Below are 18,327 nucleotides of genomic sequence, written 5' to 3'. Positions count from 1 at the left end.
TTCTGCCCATATTTTTTTATTATGTAAGCTTTATTTAACTAGGCAAGTCAGTTAAGAACAAATTCTTATTTACAATGACGGCCTACCAAAAGGCCTCCTGCGGGGATGGGGGCTGGGATTAAAAACAAATTAAATAAAAATATAGGACAAAACACACATCACAACAAGAGACAACACTACATAAAGAGAGACCTAAGATGACAACATAGCATGGCAGCAGCACAACATGGTAGCAGCACAAAACAGGGTACAAACGTTGTTGGGCACAGACAACAGCACAAAGGGCAATAAGGTAGAGACAACAATACATCACGCAAAGCAGTCACAACTGTCAGTAAGAGTGTCCATGATTGAGTCTTTGAATGAAGAGATTGAATAATGTCACTGGAATAATGTGTTGAGAAATAGTCTCCTTTGTGACTCTCAGCCAGAAATCCAATGTGGTGAAGTCGGCAGTGAAGGAGTACTGATAAGTGGGACTGATTATTTACTTGTCCAATAGCAAAAAATACAGAATTCTGAAGTGGTAAAAAAAAATCTTTTGACAGAAGCGATTCGATTTTTATTTTAATAAGTGGACAACCCCTGACTCTCCAACAATATGGAAACTATAACAAACTTAATCTACATACAATAAAGTTAATCAGTGATATCAGTGAATTCATTCAGATTTTCCCTTGTGGGGCAGAATTGATTGATTATCGTATAATACCGAGAGGAGTCTGTTCTTTCGACAAATCGGTTGGTTCCATTTTTTTTCTCCAGATTTTTCCATATACAGTGCATTCGTAAAGCATTCAGAACCCTTGACTTTTTCCACATTTTGTTAGGTTACAGCCTTATACTAAAATGGATGAAATATTTGTTTTCCTCAATCTACACACAATACCCCATAGTGACAAAGAAAAACAGGTTTTTAGAATTTTTTGCAAATATATATATATATATATATATATATATATATATATATATATATATATATATATATATATATATATATATATATATATATATATAAAAATAAAAAAACTGATCACATTTATATAAGTATTCAGACCCTTTACTCAGTACTTTGTTGAAGCACCTTTGGCAACGATTACAGCCTCGAGTCTTCGACGCTACAAGCTTGGGAAACCTGTATTTGGGGAGTTTCTCCCATTATTCTCTGCAGATCCTCTCAAGCTCTGTCAGGTTGGATGGAGAGCGTCGCTGCACAGCTATTTTCAGGTCCCTCCAGATATGTTTAATCGGGTTCAAATCTGAGCTCTGGCTGAGCCACTCAAGGACATTCAGAGACCTGTTCCGAAGCCACTCCTGCGTTGTCTTGGCTGTGTGCTTAGGGTCTTTGTCCTGTTGGAAGGTGAACCATTGCCCCAGTCTGAGGTCCTGAGTGTTCTGGAGCAGGTTTTCATCAAGGATCTCTCTGTGCTTTGCTCCGTTCATCTTTGCCTCGATCCTGACGAGTCTCCCAGTCCCTGCCGCTGAAAAACATCCCCATTGCATGATGCTGCCACTACCGTGCTTCACCGTAAGGATGGTACAAGGTTTCCTCCAGACGCGATGCTTGCTATTCAGGCCAAAGAGTTCAGTCTTGGTTTCATCAGACCAGAGTATCTTGTTTATCATGGTCTGAGAGTCCTTTAGGTGCCTTTTGGCAAACTCCAAGTGGGCTGTCATGTGCCTTTTACTGAGGAGTGGCTTCCATCTGGCCACTCTACCATAAAGGCCTGATTGGTGGAATGTTGCGGAGATGGTTGTCCTTCTGGAAGGTTCTCCCATCTCCACAGAGGAACTCTGGAGCTCTGTCAGAGTGACCATCGGGTTCTTGGTCACCTCCCTGACCAAGGCCCTTCTCCCCCGATTGCTCAGTTTGGCCAGGTGGCCAGCTCTAGGAAGAGTCTTGGTGGTTCCAAACTTCCTCCATTTAAGAATGATGGAGGTCACTGTGTTCTTGGGGACCTTCAATGCTGCAGAAATGTTTTGGTACCCTTCCCCAGATCTGTGCCTCGACACAATCCTGTCTCGGAGCTCAGAGCAATTCCTACGACCTCACGGCTTGGTTTTTGCTCTGACATGCGCTGTCAACTTGTGGGACCTTATATAGACGTGTGCCTTTCCAAATCATGTCCAATCAATTGAATTTGCCACAGGTGGACTCCAATCAAGTTGTGGAAACAAAGCAAAGGGTCTGAAAAGTTATGTAAATAAGGTATCTGTTTGTTGTTTTACACATTTGCAAAAAATTCTAAAAACCTGTTTTCACTTTGTCATTATGGGGTATTGTGTGGAGGTTCATGAGGAACATGTTTTATTTAATTCATTTTAGAATAAGGCTGTAATGTAACAAAATGTGGAAGAAGTCAAGGGGTCTGAATACTTTCCGAATGCACTGTACTTCACAATAGCGACATACAGTAGATAATGAAATGCATCTCTAAAACACAGAGATCAAACTGTCACAAAACACAATGAAGTCCACATGTTGGTGAATAACACAAAAATACTTATCAATTTAAATTTGATAAGATACTTTACTTTTGAATTATGTATAACTAAACTCAGCAAAAAAAGAAACTTCCTCTCACTGTCAACTGCGTTTATTTCCAGCAAACTTAACATGTGTAAATATTTTTATGAGCAATACAAGGTACAACAACAGAGAAATAAACTGAACAAGTTCCACAGACATGTGACAAACATAAATGGAATAATGTCCCTGAACAAAGGGCGGGGGGTCAAAATCAAAAGTAAGTCAGTTTCTGGTGTGGCCACCAGCTGCATTAAGTACTGCAGTGCATCTCCTCCTCATGGACTGCACCAGATTTGCCCGTTCTTGCTGTGAGATGTTACCCCACTCTTCCACCAAGGCACCTGCTAGTTCCCGGACATTTCTGGGGGTAATGGCCCTAGCCCTCACCCTCCGATCCAACAGGTCCCAGACGTGCTCAATGGGATTGAGATCCGGGCTCTTCGCTGGCCATGGAAGAACACTGACATTCCTGTCTTGCAGTAAATCACGCACAGAACGAGCAGTATGGCTGGTGGCATTGTCATGCTGGAGGGTCATGTCAGGATGAGCCTGCAGGAAGGGTACCACATGAGGGAGGATGATGTCTTCTCTGTAATCCACAGCATTGAGATTGCCTGCAATGACAACAAGCTCAGTCCGATGATGCTGTGACACACCGCCCCAGACCATGACGGACCCTCCAACCCGCTCCAGAGTACAGGCCTCGGTGTAACGCTCATTCCTTCGACAATAAACACGAATCCGACCTTCACTCCTGGTGAGACACAACCGCGACTCGTCAGTGAAGAGCACTTTTTGCCAGTCCTGTCTGGTCCAGCGACTGTGAGTTTGTGCCCATACCACCTTGTACCCGTGAGGACCTGCCTTACAACAGGCCTACAAGCCTATTGCGGACAGTCTGAGCACTGATGGAGGGATTGTGCGTTCCTGGTGTAACTCGGGCAGTTGTTGTTGTTGCCATCCTGTACCTGTCCCGCAGGTGTGATGTTCGGATGTACCGATCCTGTGCAGGTGTTGTTACACGTGGTCTGCCACTGCGAGGACGATCAGCTGTCCGTCCTGTCTCCCTGTAGCGCTGTCTCAGTAGCAATGTCACAGTACGAACATTGCAATTTATTGCCCTGGCCACATCTGCAGTCCTCATGCCTCCTTGCAGCATGCCTAAGGCACGTTCACGCAGATGAGCAGGGACCCTGGACCCATCTCTCTTTTGGTCTTTTTCGGAGTCAGTAGAAAGGCCTCTTTAGTGTCCTAAGTTTTCATAACTGTGACCTTAATTGCCTACCGTCTGTAAGCTGTTAGTTTTTTAACTACCGTTCCACATTCATTAATTGTTCATGGTTCATTGAACAAGCGTGGGAAACAGCGTTTTAACCCTTTACAATGAAGATCTGTGAAGTTATTTGGATTTTTCAAAATTATCTTTGAAAGACAGGGTCCTGAAAAAGGGACGTTTCTTTTTTTGCTTAGTTTATATGTATTTACAGTACTTATAGGACTTACTAAGGAAGTCAGACATGGTGTATACCTACTTACTGCTTTAAATAAATGTCACTTTCCTGTATATCATCCTAGCAGGCAGGCAGACATATAGACAGAGATACGTAGACACGTAGGTGTATGTGATCAGTCCTCCTCCAGATCATCTCGCTCTTCGCACTCCTCCAACTTGTCGTCTCCCCTCTTTTGCTGTTGTCTGGGCCACTAGGGGTTGAACCCTGGTCTACGTGTTCTCAGACTTGAAGACCATCTTTGGCAGCTGCGGCAGCATCAATGTTTTCCAAGGGAGGACCCTCAACCGAAAGGAACATGAGCCTCTGCAGTTGTGAGGTAGACACAATCGAACTCCAGTCTGTTTTGATCTTTTTCATCCTTGAGAAACCACATTCACACACTTGGCCATGAAGCGGACGTACACATGCTAATTTCCGAGCGTTGCTGAGTCTGTTGCCCCATCAATCATTATTGAGAAATATCTAGCTTGAGTAAGCTTTTCCATGAGCTTCTCCCTCTCCATATCGTAGATTTCCGCAATAAAGCTGATGGGGGCGTGGGGGAAGAACGGTAAACAAAATGTGTTATTTTTGGTGTTGTTTTGGAAGTCAGGTGTTGGATAGAAGGAATGTTTTGTAAAATCATTCAGGAAGCTTCCCTCCAGTCCTATGGATGAGGCCATGAGGATTTGTGAACGGGTGCTCGTCTTTGGCCACGTAGTAGGCCGTATGCATGATGTTGGTCATATTGTCTCCTCCATCGGCTGGATGCCTCAGAGGACAGGTGGTGGTGGAGTATCCCTCCATCTTGCCAATGCTGCAGCCTTTGTTGATTGGTGGCATGAGATAAGTGTCGTACCTGAAAGCACTTGTTCCTTTGTACAAGGAGGAGGACCTGAAATGGAAATAAGATGGAATGCATTAGTATAACCCAATTGTCCCCAAATTTTTTCTGCAACACCACAAATTTACAATGGAAAATGCAGGGACCCCACTTGGAAAAAGTGTTATTCCCTTAACCTGTTGAGGCTCGGGGGCAGTATTGAGACATTTTGAAAAAAATATGTGCCCATTTTTAACTGCCTCCTACACCAACTCAGAAGCTAGGATATGCATATTATTAACACATTCGGATAGAAAACACTCTGAATTTTCTAAAACAGTTTGAATGGTGTCTGTAAGTATAACAAAACTCATATTGCAGGCAAAAACCTGTGAAAAATAGATTTAAAAAAAATTGAATTTTGTGACTGTACTATTTAGTGTCATTGTTTTATAGATACCATAGTGAGAAAGGATTCATTTCGCAACTCCTACGGCTTCCACTAGATGTCAACGATCTTTATAAAGTTGTTTGAAGCGTCTATGATGAACAGAGACCGGATGGGAATGAAGAGAAGTTGACCTCCCTGGGATGTCGTCACTTCATTATTGGCTGCACCTGCGCAATCATGTGATGCGATACATTTTTCAAAGACGTTTTTCAAGACACAGGAGAGGTCGGGTTGAAACATTACTGATGTTTCACGTTAAAAATGGCTCTAAAGATTGATGCTAAACAACGTTTGACATGTTTGAACAATGTAAATAGATTATTTTTTTTACTTTTCGCCGTGAATCCCCCCCGCGCTACTTTTTAGTAGCCTACCGAGCGCTAACAACATGGAACAACTTGGAGTTATTTGGACATCAATTATGAACTTTGTCAAAAGAAACCACATTTGTAGTGGACCTGGGATTTCTAGAAGTGCCAATGGATGAAGATAATCAAAGGTAAGGGAATATTGACAATAGTAATTTTGATATTACATGGTTACATATGGTGCTAACCTGTATAGCCTAGCCTATTGTTCTTAGCACAGCACCCGGTTTATTGCAAATTGTGATTTCCCAGTAAAGTTATTTTGAAATCTGGCATTGCAGTAGCATTTACGAAATGTTAAACTATGAATATTTGAATGACAATAATATAATTTACCAATGTTATCGAATAGTAATTTTGTGATTTGTAACGTTGTTCACCGGAAGCATTTGAGAGAAAAAAAATCTGATTTTCACCGCTTCGGTAAAATGCTGTTTTTGGATATAAATATCAACTTGATGGAACAAAAAATGCATGTATTGTGTAACATAATGTCTTAGGAGTGTCATCTGAGGAAGATTGTCAAAGGTTGGTGTATAATTCTAGCTGGTTATCCGCTTATGGTGACGCCTGTGTTTGAATTGACAAAACATTACACACAGCTATTTTCAATGTACTCTCCTAACATAACCTAACTTTATGCTTTCGCCGTAAAGCCTCTTTGAAATCGGACAATGTGGTTGGATTTAGGAGATGTTTATCTTTCAAATTGTGAGAAATAGTTGATTGTTTGAGAAATTGAAATTATTAGATTCTTGCAGTTTTTGAATTTCCCGCCGTGGTCTCTTGACAATGAATCCCGATATCGGGATAAGATCCCCAACAGCTGGCTGTGTGTTGTTCATATTCTATTCTATGTTCTGCAGGCTGTCCCAACACAAAATAATAAAAAGAAAGCAAATTCTCATAGTTTAGAAGTTCCTTAATTGACACTAAAAGGTTGCATTCTATAACCACTTAATTTGTTTGATACAATTAGTTTGTCAGGGGAACCCATTGAAATTTTAGGCCCAAGTTTAGCAAATAGCTGCTAAAAAATATATGTAGGCCTACCACTATTTGTCACATTTGGTTATTCTAGTCGAGACGTAGTTTCGCAAGCCAATGCTAACTAACTTTGGCGCATTAACGCTACTTAGCAATTGCGCTAACCCTAGTTATCAACTACCTTCAAGCTGCATGCAGACATAAACAATGTTATCCATAAGTTCATTTCACTAGGGAAGTAGATAAAGAGCTTAATTGACAAAATCCCAAACTATCCCTGCATAGCTAGCATTAGCTGATCAATGTAACCTGTTGTTGGCTAATTGACTGGCAAGTAACATTAGCCTGCCTTCTACGCTAACGTTAGCTAGCTAGATCACTTATAGCTATCCAACTTGAACCTGTCAGTCGGTAACAGGTTGCCAAAATCAACATTCGCTAGAACAGTTAAAACTATATTGATTAAGTTACATGTCTGCAATCCCGGGGAAATTCTGACACGTCAAGCAGTACATGACATCTCCCTCCATGTCATGTCAAAACCATGGAAACTCCTCTTTCCAGATCGGAATGAGTTTTCTTATCCTTCTCGCCTTGTATGCTGCCATTTTAGCAGCTGGTCCAAGGTTGGGGAGTGGTGGTGGACGGATGGGGTGCTTTCCTGGTGCCTGGCCAGCTTTCGGTGCTTGTAGAAAATGTTTATTAGACCGCCATCTCCCAGAGATAACACTAACAAGAGAGTAGGATACACACATTTGACAACTGAGGTAAAAATACAGCGGGCCATGGGACTAAAGAGACTTAAGACGAGCCAGTCGAACTCGCAGCTCAATTAATTTTGCCCAAACTCTGTACGCTACTTGCAGCCTACACACTGATCGACACAAGTGTCTCTCTGCAGAGATTGGGAGTTGACAGTGCACAACATATTGCAACCTTAGGACACTGATCCAATTGATTAATTGTTAGAAATCAACATTTTCGTGTGATTTTCGTTACTTGTCCATTCAGGTATGCTCAGTCTATATTATCCTTTTTTCCCGAGCCCTGTTTATGAATACACACCCTGAAGAGATTGAGGTATAGAGGAATCAGTCACTAGTAGGCAACTTGAAAAGGTATCCCTGACTAGCTCTCACACTGTATCATTGATGCTACAAAGGAAAGGGGTTTTCCAAATAGCACTAATTTCTAACTCAAATTTACAAACACACACAAATAAGAAACACTGTCACAGTGACTCACATTTTCCCTCTCCACCTCTTTCCCATCTCTGAAAGCTCTGTCTTCTGCAGAAACATCACACACACCAGAAATCAATTTCTATTCCCTTTCTAACTTGGGGTCTGCTGAGTTTGTTAGGCTAGAGCCTTTAATGCCAGTGGAACTGAAAACCTTGGACAGCTAGTCAGTGACCAGCAGTAGCAGATGAAGCATCCCATTTATTGTTCTGAGTGGTTGGGTGAGGGACGCATGGTATTTAACTGTGACCGGGTGACTCGGCCCTAGCTAGTGTAAATTACAGCTTACAGTACAGAAGCTAAGGAGATGATGACTTAACAATAGCACGCTGTCATTTCTGCCATGACGACTCTTGGCTAAGTAGTTATGAAATATTCAGTCAACCAAACTCTATTTATTTTATATAGCCCTTTTAGAAAGTGCTTTATAGTAATTCCTTCGAGCAGGTTTTGGCACAGTGGCAAGAAAAAGCTCCCTAGAATGAAGAAACCTTGAGAGGAACAAGTAGACTCCGAAGGGTGGAGACAGATGTTCAGGCTGGGGAAGATAAGGGGAAAAATTAGAGGGTCAGTGAGTGTGTGTCATCACACGCTCAGGCACTGATTGGATATGTACACTCCCTCTCGTGTATGTCCTTGTGTGCACGTGTACCTTTTTGCGTGCTGGCGAGTCATACACTGTGATTGGGTCTGTCTAATTGCTGGGTGAGGAGGAGAGCATGGGTAATCATTACATGGCTGCATCACTTTGTCAATCACCACCTCTCTGACATTTAATCACTACTCATCACCACGTCGCTGTCGGCAACGGTTAACATGCATCAATAGTTACCTAGGGGGTCATCAACTTCTGAACTGGAGCAGTCTCCCTGAAAATTAGTTGCTGTGATGCTAATGGTATGGTAGTGAAAATGCAGGTCTCATATACAAACGTAATATGTTATAATTTTGACATTAAGCTATTTTAAGTCAAAGGTTGGAATTTAAATTCAACCTGCACAGACCATAAGTAATTTGAGAGGCAATTACATGACAATCTTCTCGACGCGCGTACACACACACACACACACACACACACACACACACACACACTCCCAGTGCTCAAACATTGCAAATCAAAACCTCGGGTAAGAGAGGAGAGGACCGAAGATGAGAGGAGGAGAATAGCGAGCAGGGGGAGAGGGGAGCTGGAACAGAGGAAAGAAGACAGTGGGAGAGAGGAGAGAAGTAGAGGAGAGGTAGAAAAAAATGGAGAGGAGGAGAGCTGAAAAGAGAAAGAAGAAGTCAGAGCAGAAGAGCCTATAGCTTCAGGGGAGGAATGTACTGTATTCTCTCAAGGAGTTGTGCAGGTCTCTGAGACACACAGCTCCTTTTAAAAGCACCTATGGCAATGACAGAAAGCACTTTTAAAATATACAGTGCCTGCAGAAAGTATTCAAACCCGTTAACTTTTTTTTTTGTCACAAACAATACCCCATAATATCAAATTGAATTTAGACAAATTAATGAAAAGCTGAAATGTCTTGAGTTAATAATTAAACTTCTTTGTTATGGTAAGCCTAAATAAATTCAGGAGTAAAAATGTGCTTTACAAGGCACATATTAATAACCTGTTGGGGCTACAGGTTAGCAATGAACCCCGAGACGGGATTGCTAACAAGGCTGGAAATTCAAAACATCAAAAATCTAATAATTTCAATTTCTCAAACAATCAACTATTTTACACCATTTAAAAGATAAACATCTCCTTATTCCAACCACATTGTTCGATTTTCAAAGAGGCTTTACGGCAAAAGCATAAAGTTAGATTATGTTTGGACAGTACATAGCCACAAAAGTACAAACATCCATTTTCAATTCAAGGTCAGGCGTCACCAAAAGCAGAAACCAGCTAAAATTATGCACTAACCTTTTGCAATCTCCATCAGATGACACTCCTAGGACATTATGTTATACAATACATGCATTTTTTGTTCCATCAAGTTCATATTTATATCCAAAAACAGCATTTTACAGTAGCGGTGAAATTCAGATTTTTTTCTTCTCTGAAATGCTTCCGGTGAACAACGTTACAATTTACAAAATTACTATTCGAAAACATTGGTAAATTATAATATTGTCATTCAAATAATTATATTTTAACATTTCGTAAATGCTACTGTATTGCCAGATTTCAAAATAACTTTACTGGGAAATCACAAGTTGCAATAAACCGGGTGCTGTGCTAAGAACAATAGGCTAGGCTATATAGGTTAGCATCATCTTGTAACCATCTAATATCAATAATACTATCGTCAATAATCCCTTACCTTTGATTATCTTCATCCATTGGCACTTCCAGGAATCCCAGGTCCACTACAAATGTGGTTTCTTTTGACAAAGTTCATAATTGATGTCCAAATAACTCCAAGTTGTTCCATGTTGTTAGCGCTTCGGTGGCTACTCAAAAGTAGCGCGGGCAGGGGGGTGGGAAGTCACGGCAAAAAGTTTAAAAAATAATCTATTTACGTTCGTTCAAACATGTCAAACGTTGTTTAGCATCAATCTTTAGAGCCATTTTTAACGTGAAACATCAGTAATGTTTCAACCCGACCGCTCCTGTGTCTAGAAAAACGTTTTTGAAAATTGTCTCGAGTCACATGATTGAGCAGGTGCAGGCAATAATGGAAGTGACGACATCCCAGGGAGGTCAACTTCCCTTCCTTGTCATCCAGTCTCTGTTGATCATAGACGCTTTAAACAACTTTATAAAGATCGCTGACATCTAGTGGAAGCCGTAGGAGTTGCGAAATGAATCCTTTCTCACTGTGGTATCTATTAAACAATGATTTAAAAAAATAGTACAGCCACAAAATAATTTTTTTTTCTCAGGTTTTTGCCTGCCATATGAGTTTTGTTATACTTACAGACACCATTCAAACAGTTTTAGAAAATGCAGAGTGTTTTCTATCCAAATCTGGTAATAATATGCATATCCTAGCTTCTGAGTTGGTGTAGGTGGCAGTTAAAAATGGGCACATATTTCTTTCAAAATTCTCAATACTGCCCCCTAGCCCCAATGCATGGACTCGCTCTGTGTGCAATAATAGTGTTTAAGATGATTTTTGAATGACTACCTCACCTCTGTACGCCACATCTACAATTATCTAAGGTCCCTCAGTCGAGCAGTGCATTTCAAACACAGATTCAAACATAAAGATCAAATCAAATGTTATTGGTCATATACACGTTGTGGCAGACGCCAGGGAGTGGTGTTTGAAGGGTGATACCTTGCTGGCTCCACCCCTGAGACTTATATGGACTTCCTGCCCCAACGAGGCGAGCCGGTGGATCATTAAGCCAGGGAGTGCTTGGGGATAAAAGAGGAAGCGGCATGCACAAAGGGGCAGAGAACGGCGAGGGAAGCGTGTGTTATGAACAGTGTGACGAGAGAAATATCTGTGTGATTACCCGTTGTGACCTGGACTGTCTGATTACACCCACTGTGTTTGGCTGAGGACCCGAGTTTTAGGATCATCCCTGGAGAACGGAACGGACAACGAGAACGGATTGTGCACTGTGAGATGGTTGGTGAATTCCCCCCTTTTCCCCAGTGTGCAAAACTCCCTAATAAACTCCCCATTTGCATTCTAGTTGTGCTCCTTGTGCGTGTTTGGTTATTGAACTTGGTGACGTGGAAACCCCACACCCTAGAACCTACTACAACGTGTTTAGCAGATGTTATTGCGGGTGTAGTGAAACGCTTGTGTTTCTAGCTCCAACAGTGCAGTAATATCTAACAATTAATATCTAACAATTTCAAAACAATACACACATCTCAGTAGTTAGGTTTTCCAATGCCTCGCAAAGAAGGGCACCTATTGGTAGACGTTGAATATCCTTTTGAGCATGGTGGAGTTATTAATTACACGTGTCTTAATACACCCAGTCACTACAAAGATACAGGCATCCTTCCTAACTCAGTTGCCAGAGAGGAAGGAAACCGCTCAGAGATTTCACCATGAGGCCAATGGTGACTTTAACACAGTTACAGAGTTTAACCTCTCTGGGGCAGGCGGGACGAATTCGTCCCACCTACGTAACAGCCAGTTGAATCCTGTGGCGCGATTTTCAAAACCTTTGAAATGCTATTACTTCAATTTCTCAAACATATGACTATTTTACAGCTATTTAAAGACAAGACTCTCGTTAATCTAACCACACTGTCCGATTTCAAAAAGGCTTTACAACGAAAGCAAAACATTAGATTATGTCAGCAGAGTACCAAGCCAGAAATAATCAGACACCCATTTTTCAAGCTAGCATATAATGTCCCAAAAACCCAGAAGACAGCTAAATGCAGCACTAACCTTTGATGATCTTCATCAGATGACAACCCTAGGACATTATGTTATACAATACATGCATGTTTTGTTCAATCAAGTTCATATTTATATAAAAAAACAGCTTTTGACATTAGCATGTGACGTTCAGAACTAGCATACCCCCCGCAAACTTCCGGCGAATTCACTAACAATTTACTAAATTACTCACGATAAACGTTCACAAAAAGCATAACAATTATTTTAAGAATTATAGATACAGAACTCCTCTATGCACTCGATATGTCCGATTTTAAAATAGCTTTTTGGTGAAAGCACATTTTGCAATATTCTCAGTAGATAGCCCGGCATCACAGGGCTAGCTATTTAGACACCCAGCAGGTTTAGCACTCATCAAAGTCAGATTTACTATAAGAAAAATGTTATTACCTTTGTTGTCTTCGTCAGAATGCACTCCCAGGACTGCTACTTCAATAACAAATGTTGGTTTGGTCCAAAATAATCCATCGTTATATCCGAATAGCGGCGTTTTGTTCGTGTGTCCCAGACACTATCCGAAATGGTAAATAAGGGTCGTGCGCATGGCGCAATTCGTGACAAAAAAAATCTAAATATTTCATTACCGTACTTCGAAGCATGTCAACCGCTGTTTAAAATCCATTTTTATGCCATTTTTCTCGTAAAAAAGCGATAATATTCCGACCGGGAATGTCCATTTAGCTAAACAGAGGAAAGAAAACAAAGCTTTCGGTCGACGCGGGCACGAGCCTGAGTCTCACAGTACTGTAACCAGCCACTACCCAAACGCGCTACTTTTTTTCAGCCAGAGCCTGCAAAGCCACGATTCAGCATTTTACCGCCTTCTGAGAGCCTATGGCAGCCGTAGGAAGTGTCACGGGACAGCTAAGATCCTCACTCTTCAATAAACAGAGACAAGAAGAACGACACCTTGTCAGACAGGCCACTTCCTGCATGAAATCTTCTCAGGTTTTTGCCTGCCATATGAGTTCTGTTATACTCACAGACACCATTCAAACAGTTTTAGAAACTTTAGGGTGTTTTCTATCCAAAGCCAATAATTATATGCATATTCTAGTTACTGGGCAGGAGTAGTAACCAGATTAAATCGGGTACATTTCTTATCCAACCGTGTCAATACTGCCCCCTAGCCCTAACAGGTTAATGGCTGTAATAGGAGGAAACTGAGGATGGATCAACAACATTGTAGTTACTCCACAATACTAACCTAATTGACAGAGTGAAAAGAAAGAAGCCTATTCAGAATAAAAATATTCCATCCTGTTTGCACCAAGACACTGAAGTAATGATGCAAAGAAATGTGGCAAAGCTATTCACTTTTTGTCCTCAATACAAAGTATTATGTACAAGACATTACGGAGTACCACTCTCCATATTTTGAAGCATAGTGGTGACTGCATCATGTTATGGTTATGCTTGTAATCGTTAAGGACTGGGTAGTTTTTCAGGATAAAAAATAAATGGAATAGAGCTTGTCTATAAAAATTGTCTGTCCTCAGTTGCAACACTCACTAACGAGTTCCAAACTGCCTCTGGAAGCAACTTCAGCACAAGAGCTGTTCGTCGGGAGCTTCATGAAAAGGGTTTACATGGCCGAGCACCCGCACACAAGCCTAAGATCACCATGCGCAATGCCAAGCGTCGGCTGGAGTAGTGTAATTATGAGATCTCCGCCATTGGACTCTGGAGCAGTGGCGTTCTCTGGAGTGATGAATCAAACATTACCATCTGGCAGTCCGTATCTGGGTTTGGCTAATGCCAGGAGAACGCTGTCTGCTCCATTGCATAATGCCAACTGTGAAGTTTGGTGGTGGAGGAATAATGATCTGGGGCTGTTTTTCATGGTTCGGGCTAGGCCCCTTAGTTCCAGTGAAGGGAAATCTTAACGCTACAGCATTTCAATGACATTCTAGACGTTTCTGTGCTTCCAACTTTGTGGCAACAGTTTGGTGAATGCTCTTTCCTGTTTCAGCATGACAATGCCCCCGTGCACAAAGCGAGGTCCATACAGAAGTGGTTTGTCGACCTCTTGTGGAAGAACTTGACTGGCCTGCACAGAGCCCTGACCTCAACACCATGGAACACCTTTGGGATGAATTGGAATGCTGACTGTGAGCCAGGCCTAATCGCCCAACATCAGTGCCCAACCTCACTAATGCTCTTGTGGCTGAATGGAAGCAAGTCCCATCAGCATGTTCCAACATCTAGTGGAAAGCCTTTCCAGAAGAGTGGAGGCTTTTATAGCAGCAAAGGGGGGACCACCTCCATATTAATGCGCATGAGAGATGTTCGACAAGCAGGTGTCCACATACCTTTTGGTCATTTAGTGTAGTTGCATAAAGTGACCCTTCTGTTCTGAGGTAGCTTCTGTAGATACAGTGCCCTCCGTAATTATTGGAACAGTGACATTTTTCTTCTTTTTTTGGCTCTATACTTCAAAACTTTTTAGATTTTAAAACGAACAATGACTATGAGTTTACAGTGCAGGCTGTCAGCTTTCATTTGAGGGTGTATTTTCATCCATATCGGGTGAACCATTTCAAAATTACACTTTTTGTACATAGTCCCCACATTTTAGGGGAGCAAAAGTATTGGGACAAATTCACTTAAGTGTATTAAAGTAGTAAAAATATTATTTTGTGCCCAATAGAAATTAATGGTAAATAATGCATTGTCTTTTTGGAGTCACTTTTATTAAATTCTTAGTAAATAAGAATAGAATATCTTTCTAAGCACTTCTACATGTGGATGCTACCATGATTACAGATAATCCTGAATGAATTGTCAATAATTACTGAGAAAGTAATATAAGCACAAATATCATACCCTCAAGACATGCTACCCTCTCACCATTACAATAACAGAGAAGGTTAGCATTTTATATCATACCCCCAAGACATGCTACCCTCTCACCATTACAATAACAGGGAAGGTTAGCATTTTATATCATATCCCCAAGACATGCTAACCTCTCACCATTACAATAACAGGGAAGGTTAGCATTTTTTGGGAGGTATGATATTTGTGCATCTATTACTTCCTCACTCATCATTATTCACGATTCATTCAGGATTGTCCTGGTAGCATCCACGTTCATGTAGAAGTGTTTAGAAACATTTACAATAAAAGTGACTCCAAAATGACACTCTACATTATTTACCATTCTTTTCTACTAGGCACAAAATAGTCTGAAACAACTAAAGCAAACAGCAAATGCATCCAACAAATTTGTAGTCTCAAGCTTGATGTACTGTAGTCATTGCATGCTATGATTGAGACCAAATACTCAATATTTTGCTACTTTAATACACATTTAAGTGAATTTGTCCCAATACTTTTGCTCCCCTAAAATGTGGGGACTATGTACAAAAAGTTCTGTAATTTTGAAATGGTTCACCCGATATGGATGAAAATACCCTCAAATTAAAGCTGAAAGTTTGCACTTTAACCTCCAAAGTAATTGTTTGATTTAAGATCCAAACTTTTGGAGTATAGTGCCAAAAGAAGAAAATGCTTCACTGTCCCAATTACGAAGGGCACTGTATGTTCTTGTGTAAGGTGGTGGTGTTGGTGGTGGGGCCAGGGATGAAAGGACAGAGGTGGGGAGAGACTGATGAGAGGAGAGCGGTTGAGAAGATACAATTATGAGAGCCAGAGGATAGAGTGTTTGTGATGACAGGAATGAGAGGAGAGAGACGGGTGAGAAAAGAGGTGGAAAAGATCATGAGAGCGACTGAGGGTAGAGCGAAGCGTATGTGAGGACAGAGATATTGTGTGAGCGCAAAGGATGAGATGAGGGAGGGAGGGAGAGAGCAGAGCACTGATATAGTGTGAGGCTGACGTTGGAGACGGTGTTCGGGAGTGTCAGCTGCGTCTGTCAAGAGCCGGCTCGCACACGGCGACAAGTGGTGTGTTCGTCTTTGTGTGTGAATGAGAAATTGGCTGTGAAATTGTACTGTCCTTGAGCCGTGCTAGTTCATTCATGTACATGATGTAAGCACCAGGCTTCTACACACACTCTTCGCTGAAGATCACACACAGATTGAATCTTATGTAAACCATATAGTACACACTTAACAAGATACTCCTTTTAATTAAACATGGCAACATGTTGTCGAATCCTGAGGGCCTTTGAGTGTGTAGACCCCTTACTCAATATCATCCGGTTACATGTCACTATTGAAAGAACTTATTGTTCTCTGGAATAAAGGAAGGCTCATTATCTGTACAGCGCACACAGCATGGCTGCTGCGCTTGGGAGAGAAAGCACTGCTGGGACTGTTCAGGGAACTGAACTGTCATTCACTTTAACCCAATTTTCCTCTGCTGGTAACCATGGTCACCACTGTTGTAATGCTGGCCCATAGTGACTTGGCCAGGACTGGTGATACCGTAGTGAAAAGTGTGTATGGGAGACATAGAGAGAGCTGTGAGAGATGATCAATTCGAGTTCTATGAAAACTGTCTTGGTAAACTGTTTTTACATGAGCCTGGTCGTCAGTCTGTTGTTGCGTCCCAAATCTCACCTTATTCCCTATATAATGCACTACTTTTGACTATGGGGCGATTCTGGTATCTCAGGTTGTTCTATAAAAATAAAGTAACACACTTTTTAATTTTGCTCCCAAACATTAGAGCCAAATTAGTGTGCTACTTCTTTTCTTTCTTTTTTTATAGTTTAGTCTGTTAATCAGCACCTCTATAAATAATGTTTGGGTGTGTGTCAGCTTGTGCCTTTTACTATCTCAGATTGTTCCGGCAATTCTCACACAAATACTTAATTGGGAGGAAGGATGTTGAACATGCTTTTAACATTTTGTATCACAAACTATTGTTTTGAAAGTCATGATGAAAGTGGCCATTATTATCTCAAAAGTACACTTTGATTTTGTTCATTTTTAGACATATTATTTGGAACGATATACTCTTTAAACACATCACATTTCCAGAGTAGGCTCTCTGCTACTTTTGAAGAAATGATCCATGTTATACATAGAAACGGACATTATAGATCATTAAAGTGGAACTACCTCCTAGAACCAACCTCTGTTTATAAATGGCCTATGTTGCATCGAAATATTAATTTTAAAGTGTAAATAGGATAATTTTGGTCATAAAGTCAGTCTCGTCCAAAATGACATTTGGAAGTGAGTGCATCACGACGGGTTGGGTATGGATTACTAACCTACCCAGTTTTGCGATTGCTGTCCAATTACCCAGAGACAACAAGATGTGGTCCACCCCCAGCTGCCATGTGTTGTCAAGTCTGCAACGCAAGCACACTTGCGCTGCATAGGAATGGAAATGTTGGTGCAAACTTGTAATGCATTCAACAATATTGCGCAAGATGGTAAGGAATGGATTGCATACAACAACGAATGTACAACATGATGACTGTGACTTGTGTGTAGCTCGATAGTTAGCTGGCTAGTTAGCTAGCTATGATACTGGGATGCTGTGATGTACATAGCCTCTTCCTAATGTGTAATGTCATGTATTATAGAGAGGAAGATTTGCACTTGACGATTATGTTTGATAGGATGTAACATTAGCCAGCTTGCTATCGATAATGTTTCAACTCAAACTGGCAAACTAAGAAGGTCCCTGCTAGCAAACATTAGCTAGCTAGCCAATTAGTTTAAACTCGGACAAAGATATTGATAACTAACTCGGATTTGCAAGTTTGGTAGCTAGCTACTTTTATGAGAACAGGCATGTTTGGGTTTGCACTTGCTCTTGATAACTCCGGATCTGGCGGCATTCTGCCTTTACTGTAATGGAACTGTAAGTCACGATCAAGGGCTAGGTTAGAACAAGCTAGCTAGCATTCAGGGACTTTGTCCGCTATAGTGCTAAAACAACAAGTCTATTTTGTATTTTCTACTGTAGGGCAAAAATAAATTAAATATGGTACTTGTCCAGCCTGAGTACCAATCTTTTTAGCTAACATGCTACAAATATGTGTCCGCAAGCATTCAGTAACATGGTAAAGGCATCCGCGTCACTAGCCTGAATCTAGTCTGTACTTAGTCACTGTATTAGTATAATTACTTCCAAACTAGAAACTTTTTGG

The 18,327-nt window shown here is 41.1% G+C and overlaps 1 protein-coding gene across 3 annotated transcripts in view; it reads left to right on the top strand.

Annotated features, from left to right (window-relative positions):
- The window catches only part of tdp1 (tyrosyl-DNA phosphodiesterase 1), an 81,335-nt gene that overhangs the window by 55,810 nt on the left and 7,198 nt on the right, over positions 1 to 18,327 (top strand). The window lies entirely within an intron of this gene.

This window comes from Salmo salar, chromosome ssa01 (assembly GCF_905237065.1).
Source record: "Salmo salar chromosome ssa01, Ssal_v3.1, whole genome shotgun sequence".
NCBI classification, from domain to species: Eukaryota; Metazoa; Chordata; class Actinopteri; order Salmoniformes; family Salmonidae; genus Salmo; species Salmo salar.
This window is presented reverse-complemented; position numbering and strand designations above follow the sequence as displayed.